Here is a 22,827-nt window from a genome sequence, read left to right on the forward strand (position 1 = left end):
TTGTGAATAGTGCCACAATAAACATATGTGTATATGTGTCTTTATAGTAGAATGATTTATAATCCTTTGGTTATATACCCAGTAATGGGATAGCTGGGTCAAATGATATTTCTAGTTCTAGATCCTTGAGGAATCACCACATTGTCTTCCACAATGGTTGAACTAACTTACACTCCCACCAGCAGTGTAAAAGCGTTCCTATTTTTTCACAACCTTGCCAGCATCTGTTTCCTGATTTTTAAATGATCACCATTCTAACTGGTGTGAGATGGTATCTCTTTGTGGTTTTGACCAGTGATGATGAGTTTTTTTTTTTTATATGTTTGTTCACTGCATAAATGTCTTCCTTTGAGAAGTTTCTGTTCATATCCTTCACCTGCTTTTTAATAGGGTTTTTTTTTTTTTTTTTCCTGTAAAAGTGACATTCCTTGTAGATTCTGGACATTAGGCTTTTTTCAGATGGATGGATTGCAAAAATATTCTCCCATTCTGTAGGCTGCCTGCTCCCTCTGATGATAGTTTCCTTTGCTTTGCAGAAGCCCTTTAGTTTCATTAGATTCATTTTTTCAATGTTGGCTTTTGTTGCCATTGCTTTTGGTGTTTTATTCATGAAGGTCCATGCCTATGTCCTGAGTGGTATTGCCTAGGTTTTCTTCTAGGATTTTTATGGTCCTAGGCCTTACATTTAAGTCTGCGACCCATCTTGAGTTGATTTTTGAGTAAGGTGTAAGGAAGGGGTCCAGTTTCAGTTTTCTGCATATGACTAGCCAGTTTTCCCAATACCATTTATTAAATAGGGAATCTTTTCCCCATTGCTGTGTGTGTCAGGTTTGTGTAAGGTCAGATGGTGGAAGATGTGTGGTGCTATTTCTGAGGCCTCTGTTCTGTTTCATTGGTCTATATATGTTTTGGTACCAGTACCATGCTCTTTTGGTTACTGTAGCCTTGTAGTATAGTTTGAAGTCAGGTAGCATGACGCCTCCAGCTTTATTCTTGTTGTCCAGGATTGTTTGGGCTATGCACACTCTTTTTTGGTTCCATGTGAAGTTTAGTTTCTTCCAATTTTGTGAAGAAAGTCAGTGGTAGCTTGATGGGGATAGCACTGACTATAAATTACTTTGGGCAGTAAGGCCATTTTCACGATGTGACCATTTATTGATATTGATTCTTCCTATCCATTACCATGGAATGCTTTTTCTTTGCGTTGTCCCTGATTTCATTGAGCTGTTTTTAAATTCTCATTGTAGAGATATTTCACCTCCCTGGTTACATGTATTCTTAGATATTTCATTTTATTTTTTGGTCACAGTTGTGAATGGGATTGTGTTTTGGACTTGACTCAGCTTCACTGTTGTTGCTGTATAAAAATGCTGGTGATTTTTGTACGTTGCTTTTGTACCCTGAAACACTGCTGAAGATATCAGCTTAAAGAGCTTCTATGCTGAGACTATTGGCCTTTCATAGATATAGAATTATGTCAGCTGTAAACAAGGATAGTTTGACTTCTTCCCTTTATATTTGGATGCTGTTTATTTCTGTCACTTGCCTGATTGCTCTGGCCATTACTTCCAATACTGTGTTGAATAAAGTGTTGAGAGAGGGCATCGTTGTCTTGTGCTGCTTTGCAATGAATATGCTTCCAGCTTTTGCCCATTCAGTATGATGCTTGCTAAGGGTTTGTCATAGATTGCTTTTATTATTTTAAGGTACGCTCCTTCAATACCTAGTTTATTGAGAGTTTCTAACATGAAGTGATGCTGAATTTTATCAAAAGTCTTTTCTGTATCTATTGAGATAATCGTGAGGTTTTTGTCTTTAGTTCTGTTTATGTGATTTATCACATAAGTCATGTTTATTTATTGGTGTATGTTGAGCCAATCTTGCATCCCAGGGATAAAGCCTACCTCATCATGGTGGATTCACTTATTGATGTGCTGCTAGATTTAATTTGGTGTATTTTCTTGAGAACTTTTACATCAATGTTGAAATATACGGGCCTAATGTTTTCTTTTTTTCTTGTTGTGTCTCTGCCAGGTTTTGTATCAGGATTATGCTGGCCTCGTATATTAAATAGGGGAGGAGTATCTCCTTCTCAATTTCTCAAAATAGTTTTAGCAGAAACGTTACCAGTTCTTCTTTGTATATCTGGTAATTTGGCTGTGAATACTTCTGGCCTTGGGCTTTTTTTTTTTTTTTTTTTTTTTTTTTTGTAGGCTATTACTGAGTCAATTTCAGAGATCCTTACTGATTTGTTCAGTTCACATTCTTCCTGGTTCAAACTTGGGAGAGTGTATGTGTCCATGAATACATCTATTTCTTCTAGATTTTTCAGTTTGTGCAGATGAACATCTTAACAGTAGTCACTGAAGGGTTTTTGTATTTCTGTGGGGTCAGTGGTAATATCCCTTTTGTCATTTCTAATTTTGTTTTAATCTTCTCTCTTTTCTTCATTGTATCATTTTAATTTGTTGTTAAATCCAGTGCTAGTATTTTGTTGAGAATTTTTGCATCAATATTGATCAGGAATATTGTCCTATAGTTTTCGTTTTTGATATGTATTTGTATGATTTTGTTAACAGGGTAACACTGGCCTGGTAGAATGAGTTTGGACGTGTTCCTTGCTTCTCGGTTTTTCAAAATCTGCTGAATAGGATTAATATGACTTCTTTAAAAGTTTGGTAGGATTCAGCAGTGTAGCTATTAGGTCTCAGGCTTTTTTTTTTTTTTTGCTAGGAGATTTTCTTGTGGCTTTGATCTCATTACTTGTTATTTGTCATTTGTATTAATCTGTTTTCATGCTGCTGGTAAAGACATACTAGAGACTGGGTAATTTATAAAGAAAAAAAAAAGTTTAATGGCCTCATGACTCCATGTGGCTGAGGAGACCTCACAATCATGGTGGTAGGTGAAAGGCACATCTTACATGGTGGCAGACAAGAGAGAATGAGAACCAAGTGAAAGGGGTTTCCCCTTATAAAACCAACAGATCTCATGAGACTTATTCACTAACACAAGAGCAGTATGGTGGAAAACACGCCCATGACTCAATTATTTCCCACCAGGTCCCTCCCACGACATGTGGGAATTATGAGAGCTACAATTCAAAATGAAAATTGGGTGGGAACACAGCCAAACCATATCATTCTGACCCTGGCCCATCCTAAATTTCATGTTCTCACATTTCTAAATCAATCAAGCCTTCCCAACAGTTCCCAAAAGTGTTAACTTATTTCAGCATTAACTCAAAAGTCCATAGTTTAAAGTATGATCACAGACAAGTCCCTTCTGCCTATGAGCTTGTAAAATCAAAAGCAGTTACTTCCTAGATAGAACAGAGGTACAGGCATTGGATAAATACACCCATTCCAAATGGGCGAAATGGGCTAAATCAAAGGGGCTAAAGGCCCCATGCAAGTCCAAAATTCAGTGGGGGAGTAAAATCTTAAAGCTTCAAAATGATCTCCTTTGACTCCAAGTCTCATATCTAGGTCATGCTGATGCAAGAGGTAGGCTCCCATAGCCTTAGGCAGCTCTACTCCCATGGTTTGGCAAGATATAGCCCCCCTCTCCCGGCTGCTTTCATGGGCTGGCATTGTCTGCAGCTTTTTCAGGTGCATGGTGCAAGCTGTTGGTAAATATACCAATCTGGGGTCTGAAGGACTCTCTTCACACAGCTCCACTAGGCACTAACCCAGTGGGAACTCTGTGTGGGAGCTTGCACCACAGATTTCCCTTTTGCACTGCCCTAGCAGACATTTTCCATGAGGGCCCCACCCCTGCAGCAAACTTCTACCTGGGCATCCAGGCATTTTCATACATACTCTGAAATCTAGGAGAAGGTTCCCAAACCTCAGTTTTTGATTTCTGTGCACCCACAGGCTTAACACCACATGGAAGCTGCCAAGGCTTGGGACATTCACCTTCTGAAGCAACAGCCCGAGCTGTACATTAGCCCCTCTTAACCACCAGTAGACTGGTTGGGACACAGGGTTCCATGTCCCTAGGATGCAGAGAGCAGGGGGGCCCTGGGCCCACCCATGAAACCATATTTTTCTTCCTAGGTCTCCAGGTCTGTGATGGGAGGGGCTGCTGTGAAGATCTCTGACTTGCCCTGGAGACATTTCCCCCATTGTCTTGGTGATTAACATTTGGCTCCAAGTTGCTTATGCAAATTTCTGCAGCCAACAAGAATTTCTCCTCAGAAAATGGGATTTTCTGGTCTATTGCACTATCAGGCTGCAAATTTTCTGATCTTTTATGCTCTGTCTCCCTTTAAAAACTGAATGATTTTTAATGGCACCCAAGTCACCTCTCCAATGCTTTGATGCTTAGAAATTTCTTCCACCAGATACCATAAATCATCTCCCTCAAGTTCAAAGATCCACAAAAGGCAGGGACAAAATTCCACCAGTCTCTTTGCTAAAACATAGCAACAGCCGCCTTTACTCCTATTCCCAAAATGTTTCTCATCTCCATCTGACACCACCTCAGCCTGGATTTCTTTCTACATACCATCATCAGCATTTTGGTCAAAGCTATTCAAAAAGTCTCTAGGAAGTTCCAAACTGCCCACATTTTCCTGTCTTCTTCTGAGCACTCCAAATTGTTTCAACCTCTACCTTTTAACCAGCTCCAAATTTCCTACCACATTATCAGGTATCTTATAAACCACCCCACTCTACTGGTATCTTATGGCAGCACCCCACTCTAGTGGTCCCAATTTACTGTATTACTCTTTTCTCACACTGCTAATATAAACATGCATGAGATTGGGTAATTTATAAAGGAAAAAGATTTAATGGACTCCCAGTTCCACATGGCTGTGGAGACCTCAAAATCACGAATAAAGGCAAGAAGGAGCAAGTCTTGTCTTACATGGATGGCAGCAGGCAAAAAGAGAAAGTTTGTAGAAGGGTACTCCTCATTATAAAACCATCAGATCTCATTAAACATTTACACTATCATGAGAGCAGCATGGAAAAAAACCTGCCCCCATGATTCAGTTATGTCCCACTAGGTTACTCCCATAAATTGTGGGAATTGTGTGGGAGCTACAATTCAAGACGAGATATGGGTGCAGACACAGTCAAACCATATATTCATTTAAGGTTTCAGATTTATTCATGGGTCAATTTTGGAAGGTTGTATGTGTTTAGAAATTCATCCCCTTTTAACATTTTCCAATTTTTTGGCTTATGGATGCTCATAGTGGGCACTAATAATTCCTGGAATTTCTGCAGTATCAATTGTAATGATTCCTCTTTCATCTCTGATTTTATTTATTTGCATCCTTCCTATTGTCTTCAAGTCTGGCTACAGGGCTGTGAATTTTGAATTTTGTTTACCTTTTCAAAAAATCAACTTTTTGTTTGGGTGAATTTTTCTATCATTTTCTCAATTTGACTAATTTCTGGTCTGCTTGAATTATTTACTTTATTCTAATAATTTTTGAGTTTTTCTTGCTGTTGCCTTTCTAGTTCCTTAAAATATATTATTAGGTTGTTTCTTTGAAGTTTTTCTTTCTTTTTTTTTTTTTTTTGATGTAGGTGCTTATAGCTATAAACTTTCGTCTTAGAACTGCCTTTGCTTTATCCCATAGGTTTTGGTAGGCTGTGATTCCATTTTTATTTCTTTTAAAATTTCCACCTTAATTTCTTCATTGGCTTATTGGTCATTCAGGAACATAATGCTTAATTTCCATGTATTTGTATGGCTTCCAAAATTCCTCTTGTTATTGATTCATTTTTTTTCCATTATCATCAGAGAAGAAATGGATATAATTTCAAATTTTTCAATTACTTAGGACTTCTTTTGTGAACTAACATATGGTCTGTCCTGGAGAATGATCCATGTAATGAGGAAAGAAATGTATATTTCACAGCCATTGGATAAAATGTTCTATACATTTTACAGTTAGATATCTAACTATATACAGTTAGATATCTAACTGTATACAGTTAGATACATTTGGTTTATAGTGTAGAATAAGTGATGTTTCTTTGTTGATTTTCTCTGTGTGTAATCTGTTCAGTGCTGAAAGTGGAGTGTTGAAGTCCTCTGTTTTTACTGCATTGGGTCTTATCTTTCTCTTTAGCTCTAATAATATTTGCTTTATATATATATATATGCTCCAGGGTTGGAAGTATATATATATTTGACATTGTTACATCCTCTTGATAAACTGATCTCTTTACCATAATATAATGGCCTTAGTTGTCTCTTGTTATACTTTTTTTTTTAATTTAAATGTATTTTGCCTGAAATAAATATAGCTACACCTGCTCTGTTTTGGTGTGCGTTGGTAAGGAATACATTTTTCCATCCATTTATTTTCAGTCTATGTGTTCCTTTATAGGTAGTGTGTTACTTGTAGGCAACAAATTGTTGGGTCTTTTATTTTTCAATACATTCAATGTATGTCTTTTGATTGGAGAGTTGAGTTGATTTACATTCAATGTTATTATTGATTAGTAAGAATATTATCTTGCCATTTTGTTGTTTTCTGGTTGTTTTGTGGTCTCCTCTTCCTTCCTTCTTTCCTTCCTGTCTTTCTTTTTGTGAAGGTGGTGTTCTCTTGTGGTATGTTTTAATTTCTTGCTTTTTATTTTGTGTGTATCTGTTGCAGACTTTTTTATTTGAGGTTACCAAGAGGGTTGAAAATAACATCTTATAACCCATTATTTTAAATGGCTGACAAATTAACACTGATTGTGAAGACAAACAAGCAAACTATAAAACAAGCAAATAAATAACTCATAAAAACTCTACACTTAACTTCATCTCTTCCCCACTTCTGCTTTTTAACTTTTTGTTGTTTCTATGTATACCTTGCTATACTGTCTATTTCTTGAAAGGTTGTTGTAATTATTATTTTTGATTGGTTTATAATTTAGTTTTTCTACTTAAGATAAATAGACGGACCCCCTGAAGAAAGTGGATCACTCCTGGAGGACTTGGGAGACAACCCAAATACTGTAAGTGCCCATACTGTGGAAGTGGAAAAAAGAGAATGTCCACCCCTGAACACACACCCCCACTGGGTAAAGTGAAGACCTAGATTATGGGAGATTTTTACCCTAACTAAAAAACTGAGTCAATTTAGAGAGCCAAGTGAAATACACGGGTAGAGAAAACAGCAGGAAAACCCCTGGGAGCTTGTTGGGTCCCCTAGGAACCTGTTTCCACCTGACCTCAAAGGGGTCCTCCAGCAGGGTGGCCAGAGGCACTGGGCAAAGGCCACAGGGAGAAGGAAATCTCCAGCTGAACTCTGTAACAATTTGAACTGATTGAGAAGCGTCCTAGCCAAATCTTGGGGAAGGATGTGAATCCCTTGCACAGACTCCACATGCTGGGGAAGAAGAAAGGCCATATTTGCTTTTGCAGCTGGTAGGCAGGTAGCCTGGGGCAAGTTCTCAGTCCTGCTTGCCCATTGCCTAGAAACAAACTCTGTGCTGTTGTGGGGGTGGGGGTGGAACAATGGGAGTGAGACCAGTCCTTCAGATTGCTTGGGAGCTAAGTGAGGCAAGTGACTACTGGCTTTCCCTCACTTCTCTGACAACCTGCATGACACAGCAGAGGCAGTCATAATCCTCTAGGAACATAACTAAATTAAACGGGGAACCTCACCCCCATCCCCCATAGCAGCCGCAGCAAGACTGATGATGAGAAAAGAAAATAAAATCCAAATAAGTTCAATAAAAAACAAAATAGGAAAAATTACAACTGACACCACAGAAATACAAAAGATCACTCAAGCCTATTATGAAGACCTTTACATGTATAAACTAGAAAACCTAGAAGACATGGATAAATTCTTGGAAAGATACAACTCTCCTAGCTTAAATCAGGAAGAATTAGATACTCTGAACAGACCAGTAAAAAGTAGCAAGATTAAAAAGGTAATTTAAAAATTACCAACAAAAATGTCAAAGAGCAGATGGATTCACAGCAGAATTCTACCAAGCATTCAAGAAAGAATCAGTACCAATCCTGTTGAAACTATTCCACAAGATAGAGAAAGAGGGAACACTCCATAAATCATTCTACAAAGCTAGTATCACAGTAATACCAAAACAAGGAAAGAACATAACCAAAAAAGAAAACTCCAGACAAATATCCCCGATGAACATAGTTGCTCAAATTTTTAGCAAAAAAACTGGGTAACTGAATCCGTCTCACAAAGGGCTAATATCCAGAATCTGCAAGAAACTTAGCCAGAAAGAGAGGTTCCAAGATGGCTGAATAGGAACAGATCCAGTCTGCAGCTCCCAGCTTGAGTGACACAGAAGACGGATGATTTTTGCCATTTCCAACTGAGGTACTGGGTTCATCTCACTGGGGCTTGTCAGACAGTGGGTGCAGGCCACGGAGCAGGGTGGGACATTGCCTCACCCAGGAAGTGCAAGGGATCGGGGAATTCCCTTTCCTAGCAAAGGGAAGCCATGACAGACAGTACCTGGAAAATCGGGACATTCCCACCCTAATACTGCACCTTTCCAACGGCCTTAGCAAATGGCACACCAGGAGATTATATCGGGTGCCTGGCTTGGAGGGTACCATGCCCACAAAGCCTCACTCACTACTAGCACAGCAGTCTGAGATCAAACCACAAGGTGGCAGCGAGGCTGGGGGAGGTGCGTCTCCCATTGATGAGGCTTGAGTAGGTAAACAAAGCAGCTGGGAAGCTCGAACTGGGTGGAGCCGACCACAGCTCAAAGAGGCCTGCCTGCCTCTGTCGACTCCACATCTGGGGGCAGGGCATAGCTGAACAAAAGGCAGCAGAAACTTCTGCAGACTTAAAAGTCCCTGTCTGACAGCTTTGAAGAGAGTAGTGGTTCTCCCAGCACAGAGTTTGAGATCTGAGAATGGTCAGACTGCTTCCTCAAATGGGTCCTTGAACCCCAAGTAGCCTAACTGGGAGACACCTCCCAGTAGGGACCGACTGACACCTCATACAGCCAGGTGCCCCTCTGAGACGAAGCTTCCAGAGGAAGGATCAGTCAGCAATATTTGCCGTTCTGCAATATTTGCTGTTCTACAGCCTCTGCTGGTGATAGCCAGGCAAACAGGGTCTGGAGTGGACCTCCAGCAAACTCCAACAGACCTGCAGCTGAGGGTCTTGATTGTTAGAAGGAAAACAAATAAACAGAAAGGACATCCACACCAAAACTCCTTCGGTATGTTACAATCATCAAAGACCAAAGGTAGATAAAACCACAAAGATGGGGAGAAACCAGAGCAGAAAAGCTGAAATTTCTAAAAATCAGAGTGCCTCTTCTCTTCCAAAGGAATGCAGCTCCTCACCAGCAATGGAACAAAGCTGGATGGAGAATGACTTTGCCGAGTTGAGAGAAGAAAGCTTCAGATGACCGGTAACAACAAATCTCCAAGCTAAACGAGGATGTTCGAACCCATCACAAAGAAGCTAAAAACCTTGAAAAAAGATTAGACGAATGGATAACCAGAATAAACAGTGTAGAGAAGTCCTTAAATCACCTGATGGAGCTGAAAACCATGGCACAAGAACTATGTGATGCATGCACAAGCTTCAGTAGCTGATTTGATCAAGTGGAAGAAACCATATCAGTGACTGAAGATCAAATGAATGAAATGAAGTGAGAAGAGAAGTTTAGAGAAAAAAAGAGTTAAAAGAAACTAACAAAGCCTCCAGGAAATATGGGACTGTGTGAAAAGACCAAACCTACATTTGATTGGGGTACCTGAACATGACAGGGAGAATGGAACCAAGTTGGAAAACACTCTTCAGGATATTATCCAGGAGAACTTCCCCAACCTAGCAAGGCAGGCCAACATTCAAATTCAGGAAATACAGAGAATGCCACAAAGATACTACTCAAGAAGAGCAACTCCAAGACACATAATTGTCAAATGCACCAACATTTAAATGAAGGAAAAAATGTTAAGGACAGCCAGAGAGAAAGGTCCGGTTACCCAGAAAGGGAAGCCAATCAGACTAACAGTGGATCTCTAAGCAGAAACTATAAAAGCCAGAAGACAGTGGGGGCCAATATTCAACATTCTTAAAGAAAATAATTTTCAACCCAGAATTTCATATGCAGCAAAACAAAGCTTCATAAGTGAAGGAGAAATAAATCCTTTATGGACAAACAAATGCTGAGAGATTTTGTCACCACCAAGCCCTCCTTACAAGACCTCCTGAAGGAAGCACGAAACATGGAACGGAACAATTAGTACCAGCCACTACAAAAACATGCCAAATTGTAAAGACCGTCAATGCTAGGAAGAAACTGCATCAACAAACGAGCAAAATTACCAGCTAACATCATAATGACAGGATCAAATAGACACATAACAATATTAACTTTAAATGTAAATGGGCTAAATGCTCTAATTAAAAGACACAGACTGGCAAATTGGATAAAGATTCAACACCCATCAGTGTGCTGTATTCAAGAGACCCAGCTCACATGCAGAGACACACATAGGCTCAAAATAAAGGGATGGAGGAAGATCTATCTACCAAAAGAAAAAGGGAAAAAAAAAAAAAAAAAAAAAAGGCAGGGGTTGCAATCCTAGTCTCTGAAAAAACAGACTTTAAACCAACAAAGATCAAAATAGACAAAGAAGGCCATTACATAATGGTAAAGAGATCAATTCATCAGGAAGAGCTAACTCCTAAATATACATGCCCCCAACACAAGAGCACCCAGATTCATAAAGCAAGTCCTGAGAAACCTACAGAGAGACTTAGACTCCCACACAATAATAATGAAAGACTTTAACACCCCACTGTCAACATTAAACAGATCAACAAGACAGAAAGTTAACAAGGATATCTAGGAATTGAACTCAGCTCTGCACCAAGTGGACCTAATAAGACATCTACAGAACTCTCCACCCCAAAACAACAGAATATACATTCTTCCCAGCACCACATCACATTTATTCCAAAATTGACCACCTAGTTGGAAGGAAAGCACTCCTCAGCAATTGTAAAGGAAGAGATATTATAACAAACTGTCTCTCAGACCACAGTGCAATCAAACTAGAACTCAGGATTAAGAAACTCACTCAAAACCGCTCAGCTACATGGAAACTGAACAACCTGTCCTGAATGACTACTGGGTACATAAGGAAATGAAGACAGAAATAAAGAAGTTCTTTGAAACCAATGAGAATGAAGACACAACATACCAGAATCTCCGGGATACACTTAAAGCAGTGTGTAGAGGGAAATTTATAGGACTAAATGCTCACAAGAGAAAGCAGAAAAGATCTAAAATTGATACCCTAACATCACAATTAAAAGAACTAGAGAAGCAAGAGCAAACACATTCAAAAGCTAGCATAAGGCAAGAAATAATTAAGATCAGAGCAGAAGTGAAGAACACAGAGGCACAAAAAAACCCTCCAAAACATGAATGAATGCAGGAGCTGATTTTTTGATAAGATTAAGAAAATTGATAGACAGCTAGCAAGACTAATACAGAAGAGAGAAGAATCAAATAGACGCAATAAAAAATGATAAAGGGGATATCATCGATGATCACACAGAAATACAAACTACCATCAGGGAATAGTACAAACACCTCTATGCAAATGAACTAGAAAATCTAGAAAAAGTGGATAAATTCCTGGTCACAAACACCCTCCAAAGACTAAACAAGGAAGAAGGTGAATCCCTGAATAGACCAATAACAGGCACTGAAATTCAGGCAATAATTAATAGGCTACCAACAAAAAAAAGTTCAGGACCAGATGGATTCACAGCTGAATTCTACCAGAGGTACAAGGAGGAGCTGGTATAATTCCTTCTGAAACTATTCCAATCAATAGAAAAAGAGGGAATCCTCCCTAACTCATTTTACGAGGCCAACATCATCCTGATATCAAAGCCTCGTAGATACACAACAAAAAAAGAGAATTTTAGACTAATACCCCTGATGAATGCCGATGCAAAAATCCTCAATAAAATATTGGCAAACCGAATCCAACAGCACATCCAAAAGCTTATCCACCATGATCAGGTTGGCTTCATCTCTGGGAGGCAAGGCTGGTTCAACATACACAAATCAATAAATGTAATCCATCATATAAACAGAACCAAAGACAAAAACCACATGATTATCTCAATTGATGCAGAAAAGGTCTTTGTAAAATTCAATAGTCCTTCATGCTAAAAACTCTCAATAAAGTAGGTATTGATGGGACAGATCACAAAATAATAAGAGCTATTTATAACAAACTCACACACAATATCATACTGAACATACACAAATTGGAAGCATTCCCTTTGATAACTGGCAAAAGAGAGGGATGCCCTATCTCACCACTCCTATTCAACATAGTGTTAGAAGTTCTGGCCAGGGTAATCAGGCAAAAGAAAGAAATAAAGCGTATTCAATTAGGAAAAGAAGAAGTCAAATTGTCCCTGTTTGCAGATGACATGATTGTATATTAAGAAAACCCCATTGTCTCAGCCAAAAATATCTTGAAGCTGATAGGCAACTTCAGCAAAGTCTTAGGATGCAAAATCAATGTGCAAAAATCACAAGCATTCTTATACACCAATAACAGACAAACAGAGAGCCAAATCATGAGTGAACTCCCATTCACAATAGCTTCAGTGAGAATAACATACCTAGGAACTCATCTTACAAGGGATGTGAAGAACTTCTTCAAGGAGAATTACAAATCACTGCTCAACAAAATAAAAGAGGACATGAACAAATGGAAGAATATTCCATGCTCATGGATAGAAATAATCAATATTGTGAAAAAGGCCATACTACCCCAGTAATTAATAGATTCAATGCCATCCCCATCAAGCTACCAATGGCTTTCTTCAAATAATTCAAAGAAAGCTACTTTAAACTTCATATGGAACCAAAAAAGAGCCTGCATTCCCAAGACAATTCTAAGCAAAAAGAACAAAGCTGGAGGTATCACTCTACCTGACTTCAAACTATACTACAAGGCCATAGTAACCAAAACAGCATGGTACTGTTACCAAAACAGATATATAGACCAATGGAACAGAATAGAACCCCCAGAAATAATATCACACATCTACAGCCATCTGATCTTTGAGAAACCTGACAAAAACAAGAAATGGGGAAGGGATTTCATATTTAATAAATGGTGCTGGGAAAACTGGCTAGCCATATGTAGAAAGCTGAAACAGGATCCCTTCCTTACACCTTATATATAGAAATTAATTCAAGGTGGATTAAAGACTTAAATGTTAGACCTGAAACCATAAAAACCCAAGAAGAAAACCTAGGCAATACCATTCAGGCCATAGGCATGGGCAAGGACTTCATGAATAAAACACCAAAAGCAATGGCAACAAAAACCAAAATTGACAAATGGGATCAAATTAAAGAGATTCTGCACAGCAAAAGAAATTACCATCAGAGTGAACAGATAACCTATAGAAGGGGAGAAAATTTTTATAATCTACCCATCTGACAAAGGGCTAATATCCAAAATCTACAAAGAACTTAAACAAATTTACAAGAAAAAATCAGACAACCCCATCAAAAAGTGGGCGAGGGATATGAACAGACATTTCTCAAAAAAATACATTTATGCAGCCAACAGACACATGAAAAAAATGCTCATCATCATTGGCCATCAGAGAAATGCAAATCAAAACCACAATGAGATACCATCTCATACCAGTTAGAATGGCGATCATTAAAAAGTCAGGAAACAACAGAGGCTGGAGAAGATGTGGAGAAATAGGAACACTTTTACACTGTTGGTGGGACTGTAAACTAGTTCAACCATTGTGGAAGACAGTGTAGCAATTCCTCAAGGATCTAGAACTAGAAACACCATCTGAGCCAACTATCCCATTACAGGGCATATACCCAAGGGATTACAAATCATGCTGTTATAAAGACACATGCACACGTATGTTTATTGCAACACTATTCACAATAGCAAAGACTTGGAACCAACCGAAATGTCCATAAATAATTGACTGGATTAAGAAAATGTGGCACATATACATCATGGAATACTATGCAGCCATAAAAAAGGATGAGTTCATGTTCTTTGTGGGGACATGGATGAGGCTGGAAACCATCATTCTGAGCAAACTATTGCAAGGGTAGAAAACCAGATATGACATGTTCTCACTCATAGGTAGGAATTGAATAATGAGAACACTTGGACACAGGGTGGGGAACATCACACACTGGGGCCTGTTGTGGGGTGGTGGTGGGGGGGTAGGGAGGGATAGCATTAGGAGATATATCTAATATAAATGACAAGTTAACGGTGCAGTACACCAATATGGCATATGTATGCATATGTAACAAACCTGCACATTGTGCACATAGAACTTAAATTATAATAATTAAAAAAAATAAATGAATACATAAAAAAGCAAAAAAGGAAACTTAAACAAATGTACAAGAAGAAAACAAACAACTCCTTCAAAAGTGGGTGAAGGATATGAACAGATATTTCTCAAAAACACGCATTTATGCGGCCAAAAAAACATGAAAAAAACTCATTATCGCTGGTCATTAGAGAAATGCAAATCAAAACCACAATGAGAGAGCATCTCACACCAGTTAGAATGGTGTTCATTAAGAAGTCAGGAAACAGGATGTGGGGAAATAGGAATGCTTTTATACCGTTGGTGGGAGTATAAATTAGTTCCACCATTATGGAAGACAGTATGGCGATTCTTCAAGATTCTGGAACTAGAAATACCATTTGACCCAGCAATTCCATTACTGGGTATATACCCAAAGGATTATAAACCATTCTACTAGAAAGACATATGCACATGTACATTTACTACAACACTATTCACAATAGCATAGACTTGGAACCAACTCAAATGCCCACCAATGTTAGATTGGATAAATACAATGTGGCACATATACACCATGGAATGCTATGCAGCCATAAAAAGAATGAGTTCATGTCCTTTGCAGGAACACGGATGAAGCTGGAAATCATTATCCTCAGCAAACTAACACAAGAACAGAAAACCAAACAATGCATGTTCTCATTCATAAGTGGGAGTTGAACAATGAGAATGCATGGACACAGGGAGGGGAGCATCACATACCAGGGCCTGTCGGGGGGTGGGGGGAAGGGAAGCAACAGTATTAGGAGAAATTCCTAATGTAGATGATGGGTTGATGGGTGCAGCAAACCACCATGACACATGTTTACCTATGTAACAAACCTTCATGTTCTGCACATGTATCCCAGGACTTAAAGTAGAATGGTAATAATAAAGTATATGCCAACACTAACAAAAACAAAACTAAACAAAACAAAATAAATCCAACAGCATATCAAAAACATAATTCATTATGATCAAGTGGGTTTCATACCAGGAATGTAGGGATAGTTTAACATGTGCAAGTCAATAAATGTGATACACCACATAAACAGAATTAAAAAAAAACTCACATGATCATCTCAGTAGAAGCAGAAGAGGTATCTGACAAAATCCAGCATCTTTGTATGATTAAAACTCTCAGCAAAATCAGCATAGAAAAGACATATCTCAATATAATAAAAGCCGTCCATGAGAAACCCACAGCCAACATAATACTGAAGGAGGAAAAGTTGAAAGCATTCCCTCTGAGAACTGGAACAAGACAAAGATGCCCACTCTCACCACTCCTCTTCAACATAGTACTGAACGTTCTAGCCAGAGCAATCCTACAAGAGAAAGAAATAAAGGACATCCAAACCAGTAAAGAGGAAGTCAATCTGTTGCTGTTTGCTGATGATATAATCATTTACCTAGAAAACCCTAAAGACTCCTCCAGAAAGCTCCTAGTACTGATAAAAGAATTCAGCAAAGTTTCTTCATACAAAAATTAGACAAATGTACACAAATCAGTAGCTCTTCTATACACCAACAGCAACCAAGTGGAGAGTCGAGTCAAGAACTCAACTCCTTTTACAATAGCTGCAAAAACAAACAAAACAAAACAAAAACAAACAAACAAACAAGAACAAAAACAAACCTTAGGAATATACCTAACCAAGAATATGAAAGACCTCTATAAGGAAAACTATAAAACACTGATGAAAGCAATCACAGACAACACAAACAAATGAAACACATCCCATGCTCATGGATGGCTAGAATCAATATTGTGAAAATGACCATAGTGCCAAAAGCATTAAACAAATTCAACACAATTCCCATCAAAACACCACCGTCATTCTTCACAGACTTAGAAAAATATCTAAAATTAATATGGAACCAAAAATGAGTCCACATAGCCAAAGCAAGACTAGGCAGAAAGAACAAAATGGGAAGCATAACATAACCTGATTTCAAAGTATACTATAAGGCCATAGTCACCAAAACAGCATGGTACTGTATAAAAGTAGGCAAATAGACCAATGGAACAAATTGGAGAACCCAAAAGTAAAGCCAACTGATCTTTTACAAAGCAAATAAAAACATAAAGTGGGGATAGGACACCATTTTCAACAAATGGTGCTGGGATAATTGTCTAGCCACATGTAGAATAAAACTGGATCCTCATCTCTAACCTTATACAAAAATCAACTCAAGATGGCTTAAGGACTTTAATGGAAGATATGAAACTGTAAAAATTATAGAAGATAACATTGAAAAACCCCTTCTAGATGTTGGCTTAGGGAAGGATTTTATAATCAAGAAACCAAAAGCAAATGCAATAAACACAAAGATGAATTGCTGGGACTTAATTAATCTAAAGAGCTTTTGCACTGCAAAAGGAACAATCAGCAGAGTAAACAGAAAACCCACAGAGTGAGTAAAAAGCCTTCACAATCTTTCCATCTGAAAAAAAAATAATATCCAGAATCTACAATGAAATCAAACAAATCAACAGGAAAGAAACAAACAATCCCTTCAAAAAGTTGGCTAACGACATGAATAGGCAATTTTCAAAAGAAGACATACAAATGGCCAACAAACATAAAAGAATGCTTAACATCACTAATGATCTGGGAAATGTAAATCAAAACCACAATGCGATACCACCTTACTCCTACACGAATGGCCATAATAAAAAAATAAAAAAAATAGTAGATGTTGGCATGGCTGCGGTGAACAGGGAACACGTCTACACTATTGGTGGGAATGTAAACTACTACTACCACTATGGAAAACAGAGTGGAGATTCCTCAAAGAACTAAAAGTAGAACTACCATTTGATAGTTTGACATGCCATGAGATGTAGGCTCCATGAGAGCAGAGATCTTGTTATACTCACTGCTGTGTCCATAGTGCCTTATTTATTTATTTTTTTTATTACACTTTAAGTTCTAAGGTACATGTGCACAATGTGCAGGTTTGTTACACATGCATACATGTGCCATTTGGCATGCTGCATCCGTTAACTTCGTCATTTACATTATGTATATCTCCTAATGCTATCCCTCCCCACTCCCCCTACCCCACAACAGGCCCCAGTGTGTGATGTTCCCCTACCTATGTCCAAGTGTTCTCATTGTTCAATTCCCACCTATGAGTGAGAACATGTGGTGTTTGTTTTTTTCTCCTTGCAATAGTTTGCTGAGAATGATGGTTTCCAGCTTCATCCATGTCCCTACAAAGGACATGAACTCATCCTTTTTTTATGGCTGCATAGTATTCCACAGTGTATATGTGCCACATTTTCTTAATCCAGTCTATCATTGATGGACATTTGGGTTGGTTCCAAGTCTTTGCTATTGTGAATAGTGCTGCAATAAACATACATGTGCATGTGTCTTTATAGCAGCATGATATATAATCCTTTGAGTATATACCCAATAATTCAGCATAGTAAGCACTGAATAAATATTTGCTGATTTAATATGCTAGGGTTTCTATCTGGGCTAAACATTTTATCCATTGAGCAATATATCAGTTCTTATTCCAAGATTACATTTTTTAAAAATATTTTAGTCTGAAAAGTCACTTTATTACCTGATGAGGGAAGCTTTCCCAAATACTCCTTTCTAAAAAATGTTCTGGCTGGGCGCGGTGGCTCAGGCCTGTTATCCCAGCACTTTGGGAGGCTAAGGTCACCTGAAGTCAGGAGTTTGAGACCAGTCAGGCCAACATGGTGAAACCTCGTCTCTACTTAAACAAATACAAAAATTAGCTGGGCGTGGAGGTGCGCCTGTGGTCCCAGCTACTCAGGAAGCTGAGGCAGGAGAATTGCTTGAAACTGAGAGGTTGTAGTGAGCTGAGATCGTGTCACTGCACTCCAGACTGGGCGACAGAGCGAGACTCCACCTCAAAAAAAAAATTATTTTTTTGGCTAATCTTGCCTATTTGATTTTCCAAACAGAATTTCAAAACAATTTTGTCAATTTTCAAACATATTTTCAAATTGTCTTTTATTGTAAGTTTTTAAGGCATGTTAACAATTTCAAATAGGTAACAATAAAAGTACACTAAACATTTTTTAAATGTTTATTATAATTTCAAGGCTACAATTGCAGATTTGTTACATAGGTAAACATGTGTCATGTAGGTTTGCTGCACAGATCATCCCATCACCTAGACACTGAGCCCAGCATCCATTAGCTATTCTTCCTGATGTTCTCTCTCTCTCTCCACCCCAGCAACAGACCCCAGTCTGTGTTGTTCCCAACCATGTGTTCTCATAATTCTGCCCTCACTTATAAGTGAGAACATGCATTGTTCGCTTTTCTGTTCCTTCATTAGTTTGCTGAAAATAATGGCTTCCAAATCCATCCGTTTCCCTGCAAGGGAAATTATCTCATTCTTTTTTACAGCTTCATAGTATTCCACTGTGAATATGAACCATATATTCTTAATCCAGTATCCCATTGAGAGGCATTTAGGTTGATTCCATGTCTTTGCTATTGTAAATAGTGCTGCAATGAACACATGTGTGCATTTGTCTGTATAGTAGACTGATTTATATTCCTTTGGGTATATAACCCAGTAATGGAATTGCTGAGTCAAATGGTATTTCTGTCTTTAGGTCTTTGAAAAATCACCACACTGTCTTCCAGAATTGCAGAACTAATTTACACTCCTGCCAACATTGTATAAGTATTCCCTTTTATCCACAACCTCACCAGTCTCTGTAATTGTTTGACTTTTTAATAATACCCATTCTGATTGTTGTTACATGGCCTTCAATGTGGTTTTGATTTGCATTTCTCTAATGATCAGTGATGTTGAGCTTTTTTTCATATGATTGATGGTCGCATGTATGTCTTCTTTCAAAAAGTGACTATGTTCTTTGCCCACTTTTTAATGGGGTTGTTATTTGCTTGTAAATGTGTTTAAGTTCCTTATAGATGCTGGATATTAGATCTTTGTCAAATGCATAATTTGGAAACATTTTCTCCCATTCTGTAAGTTGTCTGTTCACTCTCTTGATAGTTTATTTTGTTGTGCAGAAGCTCTTTAGTTTAACTAGGTCACATTTGTCAATTTTTGATTTTGTTGCAATTGCTTTTAGTGTCTTCGTCATGAAATATTTGCCCGTGTGTATGTCCTGAATGATATTGCATAGATTGTCTTCCAGGGTTGTTATAGTTTTGGGTTTTTTTTTTTTTTTTTTTTTTTATTATACTTTAAGTTCTAGGGTACATGTGCATAACATGCAGGTTTGTTACATATGTATATATGTGCCATGTTGGTGTGCTGCACCCATCAACTCGTCAGCACCCATCAATTCATCATTTATATCAGGTATAACTCCCCAATGCAATCCCTCCCCCCTCCCCCCTCCCCATGATAGGCCCCAGTGTGTGATGTTCCCCTTCCCGAGTCCAAGTGAGCTCATTGTTCAGTTCCCACCTATGAGTGAGAACATGTGGTGTTTGGTTTTCTCTTCTTGTGATAGTTTGCTAAGAATGATGGTTTCCAGCTGCATCCATGTCCCTACAAAGGACGCAAACTCATCCTTTTTTATGGCTGCATAGTATTCCATGGTGTATATGTGCCACATTTTCTTAATCCAGTCTGTCACTGATGGACATTTGGGTTGATTCCAAGTCTTTGCTATTGTGAATAGTGCCGCAATAAACATACGTGTGCATGTGTCTTTGTAGTAGAATAATTTATAATCCTTAGGGTATATACCCAGTAGTGGGATGGCTGGGTCATATGGTACATCTAGTTCTAGATCCTTGAGGAATTGCCATACTGTTTTCCATAATGGTTGAACTAGTTTACAATCCCACCAACAGTGTAAAAGTGGTCCTATTACATTTATGTCTTTAATCCATCTTAATTTTTGTATATGGTGTAAGGAAGGGGTCCAATTTCAATCTTCTGCATATTGCTAGCCAGTTCCCCAGCACTATTTATTGAATAAGGAATCATTTCCCCATTGCTTTTGTCAGGTTTGTTGAAGATTGAATAGTTGCAGGTGTGCAATCTTATTTCTGGGTTCTCTATTCTATTCCATTGGTCTACATGTCTTTTTTTGTACCAGTACCATGCTGTTTTGGTTGCTGTAGCATTGTAATATAGATTGTAGTACAGATTGAAGTCAGGTAGCATTATGCCTCCAGCTTTGTTCTTTTTGCTTAGAATTGCCTTGGTTATTTAGGTTCTCTTTTGGTTTCATATGAATTTTAAATTAGTTTTCTCTAGTTCTGTGAAGGATGTCAATGGTGGTTTAATAAATATAGCATTGAATCAATGAATTGCTTTGGGAAGCATAGCCATTGTAACAATATTGATTCTTCCTATCTATCAGCATTAGATGTTTTTCTATTTTTTTGTCCCATCTATGATTTCCTTCAGCAGTGATTTGCGGTTCTCCTATAGAGATCTTTCACCTCCCTATTTCATTCGTTCTGTGGCAATTGTGAATGGAAGTTCAATTCATGATTTGGATCTTGGGCTGACTATTATTGGTGTTTAGGAATGCTAGTGATTTTTGCACATTGATGTTGTATCCTGAGACTTTGCTAAAGTTGTTTATCAGCTTAAGTACCTTTTGGGCTAAGGCCATGAAGATTTCTAAATATAGAATCATGTCACCTGTAAACAGGGATAGTTTGACTTCCTCTCTTCCTGTTTGCATGCCCTTTATTTCTTGTTCTTCTTCTTATTATTATACATTAAGTTCTAGGGTACATGTGCACAACGTGCAGGTTTGTTACATTTGTATACATGTCTCTTGTCTGACTGCCCTGGCCAGAACTTCCAATACTATGTTGAACAGGAGTGGTGAGAGAGGGCATCCTTGTCTTGTGCCAGTTTTCAAGGGGACTGCTTCCAGCTTTTGCCCATTGAGTATGATGCTGACCAGGGGTTGGTCATACATGGGTCTTATTATTTTGAGGTATGGTCATTTGATGCTTAATTTATTGAGAATTTTTTTTTAACATGAATGGATATTGAATTTTATCAAAAGCCTTTTCTGCGTCTATTGAGATAATCATGTGGTTTTTGCCTTTAGTTATGTTTGTATGATGAACCAAACTTGTTGATTTGCATAGGTAGACCCAATCTTGCATTCTAGGAATGAAGCGTACTTGATCACAGTGAATAAGCTTTTATATGTGCTGCTGGATTCGGTTTGCCAGTTATTTTTTAGAGGACTTTTGCATTGATGTTCATCCAGGATATTGGCCTGCAGTTTTTCTGTTATTGTATCTCTGTCAGATTCTGGTGTTAGGATGATATTGGCCTCATAGAATGAGTTAGGGAGGAATCCCTCCTCCTTACTTTCTTGGAATAGTTTCAGTAGGAATGGTCCTGGGCTTTTTTTGGTTGGTAGGCTATTTTTTTACTGCTTCAATTTCAGAACTTCTTACTGGTCTCTTCAGGAACTCAATTTCTCCCTGGTTTAGTCTTGGGAGGCTGTACGTGTTCAGGAATTTATCCATTTCTTCTAGATTGTTGAGTTTATGTAGATAGAGGGGTTCATAATATTGTCTTATGATTTTATGTATTTCAGGGGAGGGTCAGTTTTAATATCCCTCTTATCCTTTCTGATTGTGATTATCTGAATCTTCTCTACCTATCAAGATGTCATATTTCAGGCAACTGTAACCAATAGTAAAGAGATAAAAAACTTCATACGAAGACCCTAAGATAGCTATCCTAAAGACTGAGCTTTGTAACCATATCAGGTATCATGGTAAAACACTGAAAAATTTGGGCTTTGTTGTCATTTCTTAATCTAATATACAAAATAAGTATTAGAAACTATAATATACAATACAGATATACCTTGTTTTATCATCATAATTTGCTTTATTGCACTTTAAATAATTTGTGTTTTTTTCTTTTTCTTTTTTTCTTTTCTTTTCTTTTTTTTTTTTTTTTGGCAAGGTACTGTTCTGTCACAGAGTCTAGTGTGCAGCAGTGCAGTCATGGTCCACTGCAGCCTCAATTTCCCGGGCTCAAGCAATCCTCCTGCTTCAGCCTCTCAAGACCACAGGTGTACACCACAGGTGCACACCACCACACCTGGCTATATTTTTTCTTGTACAAACAGAACCTCACTATGTTACTCGGGCTGGTCTCAAACTCCAGAGCTCAAGCAATCCTTCTGCCTCAGCCTCCCAAAGTACTGGGATTACAGATGTGAGACACCACACCCAGCATTTTTTAACTAATTAAGAATTGTGGCAACCCCGTGATGAGCAACTCTATCGGATCCATTTTCCCAAGAGCATATGCTCACTTTATGTTTCTGTGTTATGTTTTGGCAATTCTCACGATATTTCAAACTTTTTCATTATTATTACATCTGTAATGGTGATCTCTGATTACCGTTATTTGGATTTTTAAATTTTTTTTTTAACTTTTAACTTTTATAGATACATAATAGGCATAAATATTTTGGGAGTATATTTGATATTTTGATACAAGTA

The sequence above is a fragment of the Piliocolobus tephrosceles genome, chromosome 12 (genome assembly GCF_002776525.5).
Source record: "Piliocolobus tephrosceles isolate RC106 chromosome 12, ASM277652v3, whole genome shotgun sequence".
Lineage (NCBI taxonomy): Eukaryota > Metazoa > Chordata > Mammalia > Primates > Cercopithecidae > Piliocolobus > Piliocolobus tephrosceles.